We start from the raw sequence: 7,470 nt of genomic DNA on the forward strand, positions 1-7,470 counted from the left end.
CTGAGTGTGTGACACCCAAGTCTTCCAGGGTGTGGAGAAGGAGCCCAGCTGCTGAAGAGAGGAGAATAGTCAAACCGCCAAGAGGAAGAGCAAAGGAGCATCGGAGTGGAAACTTCAGCTGGGTATATAGAGCAGGTATGGCTGGATCATAAGGAACAGGCCCCTGAGGGATGGGAGGTGAGGCTGGACAGGAAGGCAACTGTAGCTGTAGAAAGCTGTGGCTTTGTGGTCAAATCCCAACCATGGTCCCAGGCCTCACTCTCTCCAGAAGCCCTCCGCTGAACCCTCTGCTGTTTTCCTGCCTCTCTGGCACCCTCTCCCTTTCTTTCCTACTGGAATTCATTGCATTTGGCTGATCCTGACTCTCAACTGCAGTGATTGGCTCAAAGGTGGGCATAGGGAATGTTGAGGGGAAGTAGGGAATCTATTTGTAAATTTAAGTAATTTAATGTTTAAACTTCATTTTAAAGGATAATTTAAAATGTAATTTAAATTTGTTTGATAAAGATCTAGAGAGATAAAGGAGAAACCATGGAGCTGTCAGGGAGGAAAGAGTCCCACCAGAAGGAAGTGCAAAGGCCCTGAGGTAGGAGTGTGTCTTGCCTGTTCAAGGTTCAGCAACAGTTACAGGAACCCAAACGTTCCGATTTGTGCACAGGGAACTTGAGTTAGACTTGTGTCTTGTTTTCAAAAGATTCCTATTAATCTCGATTCCCTGATTACCCACCAAGAAGCAAGCTCCCTCTCTCTTCCCATCCTGCTCTCCTCCTGATGTCTGTACCTCCTACTAGGTTTGCGGTCAGTGCTCTCTGTGGCCTGGATGGCTTTGTTTTAACTCATGTGTCATTCAGAAATATCATCACACACCCACATGCCAAGCAGCAGCCCCTGACATGGATCTTATCTCTCACCTGCGATGCATCAGGAAAGTCCCCAGGGGCTGAGGAACTTTTCCCAGGGCTGAGCTCTCAGGAGGGAGCGGAGCTAGGACTCAAACCCAGGCCTGTCCCGCCCCGGGCCTGTGTGGCTGCCCTGCGTTCAGCAGTCAGTGGCCGAAGACCCTGGGCACAGACTCCGAAGGAAGCTGACCTCTTTGGAACCCAACTGCCATCCAAGCAGCCTCCCCAGGACAGCGAGGCTCCGCCTCACACTATGCCACTTCACGTAGTTTCACAGAACCCTGGAAGGCAGGGGTTGCTGGTCATTTGGGGGGACTCTGTCCGCCCTGCCGTAGCCTCCCAGGAGGCCGGCGCGGCTTCCGATTTCCCCTCCTTGCGAGTCCTTCCCGTCCGCCCCTTGCTCTTACCTGGCAGATGGTCTGCTCTGCACCAGGGCCACCCCTCAGCTGAGACCCAGCCCCCCAGAGCCCCTCTGCAGAGCCAGTGCCACCCTAGACAAGATGCCACAGCAAGGGGGTCTGAGCCCCCTGAGTGGGCCCAGCCAGGGCGACACCCGCCTGCCTGGCTCTGCACCCTGCGGGTCCTGGCTGCTGTCCCCCCCTGCCCAGGTTCTGCCTGCAGAAGGGCATCAGGTGGGAGGTGCAAACACAGCCACCTAGTGCCAGCTCAGCCTCTCGACTCAGCCAGGAACTTCCCAGGGCAGAGGTGAAGTTCAAGCCTCTTCCTGGCCTCTGTACCCCTGAGAGACCCCAGTCAAAAACACTCTCAGATGGCAGGGGTGCTCTCTAGGTGCCCTCACCGATGGACACAGGTTGGTGGCTCAGAAGCCTGTGCTGCCATAGCCAGGAGGCCGGAGGTGCAGGTCAGGGTGCCGTAGGTGCCTGGTGTCGGGTGGTGCTCGTGGGGTGCACGATCTACAGAGAGAAATTAGCGGTAAAACATTTCATTCCCAAGAGAGGAGGGGCCAGACTCCAAGAGGGCCGTCCCCCAAGTCCTGGAGAAGGGGTTCTCATGGGCTTGTAAGTGTTGGGGGACACTGTGGGGAGTGGGGTGCTCTGCAGACCCTGGGAGCTTCTGGCAGGACACAGGACGGACCCTCCAGGTCGGTTTTGAGCTCGCCACGCCTGGCTCTCAGGAGCCTGCTGTGGATTCTGCAGGTGCTGGTTTGCCTGCTGTCCCATCCGGCCCACTAGGACGCGCGACAAGCTGTCCCAGAAGAGAATTTGCTTCCGACCATTGCCGTCCCTGGAGGCTGGGAGGGAGACTGCCAGGCTTTCCCCCGCCCTGTGGCCCTCCCCCTCACTGTGTGTCTCCGTGTCTTTTTTCCCTGACTCTTTGAAGGACGCTGTCTTGGGATTTATGGCCCCCCCTACATCCAGGATGATCTCATCTTCACATCTTTATTTAATGACATCAGCCAAAAGCTCTGTTTCCAAATAAGTTCCATTCACAGGTCCCCAGGGGGTCAAGCTTCAGCATGACTTTTTGGGGTCACCAGTCAACCCAACATAGATGGAAAAATGCAGGCTCCAAGTAGAAGGGACCTCACAGTGCGTGGCCACAGCCAAGGGACAGCCCGGCCCTGGGGATCCCAGGCAGACCTCTGTCTCTGGACCAGCGCTGCCCGGGTTCTGGGACCATCTGGAGAAGCGTTCAGTGAAAAACCATCTGGGCAGCGTCTGGGCCTCAGGGTGGGACTGCGCCTGGGTGAGGTTCCCTTCCTGGCTGCTGGCCGAGGCCACACGCTGGTGAACACGTTATACCCTGGCCAGTGTCCCTGCGGGGGCCAGAGACAGCCCTGGACACTGTGGCGCTGGGAGAGGACCGTGGAATTCCTGCCTTCGGGTCAGAGAACACTGTAGGGTTGACCCTGAAATCCAGCTCCCAACCCTCCAGCCCCGGAGCCCAGGGAGGATCCAGCCAGGGAACCCACAAGGCGGCCACTCTGCCTGTTTTTTTTTTTTTTCTTTCTTTCCTCCCCCACCCCTCCACCTTGACATTTGGCCTTGGGCACATCACCTTGCTTCCTAGCCTCTGTTCTCACTGCAGACGAGGGACACAGCAGGGTGACCTCACAGCCATCAAAAGACACCCCCCTCCCCACCCCCAACCCATCAAGCAGCTGAGGCAGAGCCTGAGGTGGGTCAACAGAGACCAGCTAAGACATCATGTGGTCACAAGGACAGGGTGCTCCCGGGCACAGCCCTCCTCTGTCCTGTGTCAGCTCTGTGATGTCCTGCGCCTGCCTGTTCCTTCTCTCTGGCCAGCTGGCCTCCCCTGGCCCCACAACCTCTCTGTACCAGATTCCACAGCTTATCCTCCTGCCTCAAAAGTCACTTCCCCAAAGGGCGCTCTGCCCACCTGCTGTGCCCACAGAGGCCTGGCCAGTGTGGCCACGTGAACCCCGTGTGCTCCGGGCTGTGCACCTGGGCTCCCCTGGCCCAGCAGCCCCACTGTGCTGGGCGCTGAGTGCAGAGAGAAGGGACGGGGAAGACGCGGCCCTCTCCTGGCTGAGGGGCGGCTCTGGGGTTCAGCAGGAGCCCCACGTCCCATGCTCAGTCTTGCAGGTGGGGCTCCTCCTCTGTCTCCTGATGGGAATGTGACCACGGGTCCCTGACCACCCAGCTAGAGCCCACCTCCTGTCCCTGCAGGGTAAATGGCGTGCCCAGGGCCACAGCAGGAGGGCAGGGCTGGTGTGCTGGTCCCTGGCAGGGGGCTCCAGGGCCTGTGGACTCTGTCCTGGGCCCACCCCCAGCAGCTCCCTGGAGGAGATGACATCACCCAGCAGGGCAGAGGTCCTGATGCCAGGGAGGGAGTCGCAGAGGGACCATTCTCAGTGAGGGACGGGGAGCAATGCCACAGGGTCGCTTCCAGAAGCCCCCCTGGAGAGGTGGTGACATCAGAAACGGACCCTGTGGCTGGAGCAGAGAGGGCTGCTCAGTGAGGACACCCAGGTGCCCACCTGGGGGACCAGCTGCTGGGGACGTGTCCTTTTGCACAATGCTCTTCCTGTGGTCCCTGGGCCAGACTGTTCCACTCCTGACCTCGTGGAGGGCATTCCTCAGCGGCCTGGTCCAAGGGGACCCCCTTTTATGAAGGCCCCATTTCCTCCTGGAGGAAAGGACCATGGAGAGGGAATGGAACCCCAGCTGGGGACCCATGAACCCCTCCCCCCAGACCTGCCCGGGGAGTGTCCTCACTGCATCTGCGGGGGACGCCGTTCTTTCTCCTACAATCCAGGGCTGGGAGGACATGAATTGGAACAGGATGGAGACTGGGTCTCTGCTGTCCATGAAGCCCACCTGCAGGGGGACACATAACAAGGGTGGGAGAGGGACCTACGATGGGCCCTGGACCCTGCTCCTGGAGCTGCCTGATACTCTGTAGATTCTCCCTGGATTCTGTGAGCACGTCAGAGCCCAGACACTCTAGCTGTGACCACGCGCACAGAGACGTTCCCGTAAGCAGGCTGTGGCCACGGGCACACGATTTTCATGAAACAATACCCATGTCCTTATCGCCGGCTGGCTGGACTGGGGATCCAAGCTGGGTGCATAAGAGCTAGCAACAACCTTAAGCTAAGAAAATAGAAACAAAGGGGCTGGGATTGTGGCTCAGCTGTAGAGCACTCGCCTAGCACCGGTGGGGCCTGGGTTCGATCCTCAGCACCACATAAAAATAAAGGCATTGGGTTGTGTTGCCGCCCGAGAACCGGAGGCGCTCTTCGCTGTGGCCGCAGCTCTTCCAGCCGCCCGACAATGTCCTCTCACTTGGTTGAGCCACCGCCGCCCCTGCAACAACAACAACAACAACAACAACAACCGCGAGGAAGGGGAACAGGCGCTGCCTCCGCCAGCCGGCCTCAACAGCTCCTGGGTGGAGCTGCCCATGACGAGCAGCAATGGCAATGATCATGGCAATGGGAAGAATGGGGGCTGGAACATGTACCTCCTTCCTCTTCCATCCACAATGGAGACATGGAGAAGATTCTTTTGGATGCACAGCATGAATCAGGACAGAGCAGTTCAAGAGGCAGTTCCCATGTGACAGCCTTCACCTCAGAAGATGGGCAGGTCATGTCTGATGTGGAGATGCATACCAGCAGGGACATAGCTCTCAGTCCGCGGAGGAAGTGCTAGAGGAGAGAAGGAAGTTGAGGCTTTGCAGAAAAGTGCAGACTGGGTATCTGACTGTCGGTAGACCTGAAAATGTTCCCCCCAAGGAGTTCCACTTCAGACACCCCAAGCGCTCTGTGTCTCTAAGCTTGAGGAAAAGTGGAGCCATGAAGAAAGGTGGTATTTTTTCTGCAGAATTTCTGAAGGTGTTCATTCCTCATGTTTTGGCTTTGGGACTAGGCATCTATATTGGAAAACGACTGAGCACACCTTCTGCCAGCACCTACTGAGGGAAGGAAAAGCCCCTGGAGATGCGTGTGGCCTGTGAAGCGGTGTATTGTCACTGTAGTTTACTTGAACTTGAGACCATTATAAGCATGACCAACCTTCCCCCCTATTTTTACATATCCAGTCCAGTAACTCTCAATTCCAGTATTCTATTCAAACTCGGTTGAGGCATTTTACTAACTTTATTCCCTTTTTGGCCTGTAAGACACTCTAGAATTTCCTAACAGAATTTACTGTCGTTTAGAAATTTGCAAGGGCTTTTTTTTCTGCAAATGCCACCAGCAGGCTGTGGCCACGGGCACATGATTTTCATGAAACAATACCCATGTCCTTGTTATTACGACACACACTGGTATTTTTCATTCTGTGCCATTTCCTCCTGTGACAACTGAGACCCACTACACTGGCTTCGTGATGCACTAAAGCAATGTGACTTGGGCAGTATAAGAAAAACCAAGCTAGCTGGGCACAGAGACCACACCTGTAATCTCAGCAACTCAGGAGGCTGAGGCAGGAGGATAGGAGTTCAAAGCCACCATCAGCAATTGGGTGAGGCCCCAAGCAAGTAACTGAACCCTATCTCAAAACGAAATATAATAAGGGATGGGTGTGGCTCAGTGGTTAAGCACTGCAGGGTTCAAACCTGGTACTAAAACCAACAATCAAAAGGAAGAACAATAAATACAAAAAACCAAGCTAGATCCACAGAGCCTTCAATTTATGGTCACTTTTGCTTACACCAGACCAAGATGAGCTTGTTACTAGTAACCTGCAAACTGAATGTGCCTCTTGCTCGTCCTTCACCTGCATTCCAGCCCCTGCCCTCGTCCACCCCATGCCTGGCCAGGCTCACAGGCCACAAGGAGTGTTCTGCAAAAAGCATTTTCCCCCTTCATCTGTAGAAAAGAGACGTGGGCTTCTGGGACCTGCAGTGGGGGAGGGGAACTGTGTCACATCTGGGCTCCAATCCCAGCCATCTTGGTCTCAGACACCGTGACCTTGCTGAGTTCCCTGAGCCCAGGAGTCTCAGCCTCAGCAGCTGTAGAATGCAGAAAGCTCCCCGACTCATGGGAGGAGCCTAGCCCCAGGAGATGAGGTGTGAAATGTCCCCAGCACAGGGCTCCACAAGGAACACTGTACACGTGACAGCTCCCAGCCCTCCAAACACAGGAGGAAGAGCACCCTTTGTCACTTGAGGTGGGAGCAGTGTCAAGAGTCTCCAGCTGTGCGGGATGACACACACTTGTAATCCTGGGAGGCTGAGGCAGGAGGATCATGACTTCAAAGCCAGCCTCAGCAACTTAGCATGAAGCTAAGCAACTCAGTGAGACCTGTCTCCAAATAAAATACAAAAGAGGGCTGGGGACATGGCTCAGGGGTTGAGTGCCCCTGACTTCAATCCCTAGTACCAAAAAATAAAATAAAGAGTCTCTCCAGCCTCCCGTGACAGTCAAGCCCTGTGCCTGTGTCCCCACACAGGGAGGACTGGTGAGCCACGGTCAAGGTCACACACTTGATCTTTACAGAAGGGAGAACATGAGGGCTGGACTTGCAGTAGGACGAGGCCAGCCGTCTGGCCAGCCAGGCCTGGGACGCGGAGCCCTGGGCCTTCTCAGGGCTGCTCTCCCCTAGTAAGCACTGCTCCCTGTTCCACCCAGCGGGGCTCCCTGATCTGGATCAGCTTCCAAGCAGAGCTGGGGGCAGGGGTGCAACTCTGACTACATTTGGAACATTCTACCTCCTGGAAGCCTTAGTTCAAACACCCCCTGAACACTTCCCCCAGGACAAGGGCTCCTGGTGTTGGGAACCGCAGGGGGGCCCTTCTTCCAGAACCACCCAGTCCCTTCCCTTTGCCCCAGGTTAGCGGGAGGCTGTTGGCCACAAAGCGGGTTCCAGCACCGACAGTTTATGACCTGGGGACCAGAATAGTCTCCCTTCTAAGGTCTGACAGGACACCCCATTGGCCAGGGGATATTCATCACGGGGGCAAAGCAATTCTTGCTGTAATATTGTCCCATCAGACCAAATGCCTGGGTGACTGGCAGAATAAACAGCTGTACCCAGAAATGAAAAGGGCAGAAACTAAAGCCCACCTGTGCTTTGTGGGCAGCCTCCTCCTAGGGATCCTCAGGGAAGCCTAAGAAACAGGAGGAAAGGCCCCGCCACGG

At 56.0% G+C, this 7,470-nt stretch overlaps 1 pseudogene across 1 annotated transcript; it reads left to right on the top strand.

Annotated features, from left to right (window-relative positions):
• The first annotated feature begins 2,859 nt into the window (after positions 1-2,859).
• On the top strand, positions 2,860-5,492 carry LOC308657639 (BCL2/adenovirus E1B 19 kDa protein-interacting protein 3-like; annotated as a pseudogene). The gene has a single exon. The product of its transcript is annotated as a BCL2/adenovirus E1B 19 kDa protein-interacting protein 3-like (transcript).
• Positions 5,493-7,470: the final 1,978 nt, after the last annotated feature.

The sequence above is a fragment of the Spermophilus citellus genome, assembly GCF_964194105.1.
Source record: "Spermophilus citellus genome assembly, chromosome: 10".
Lineage (NCBI taxonomy): Eukaryota > Metazoa > Chordata > Mammalia > Rodentia > Sciuridae > Spermophilus > Spermophilus citellus.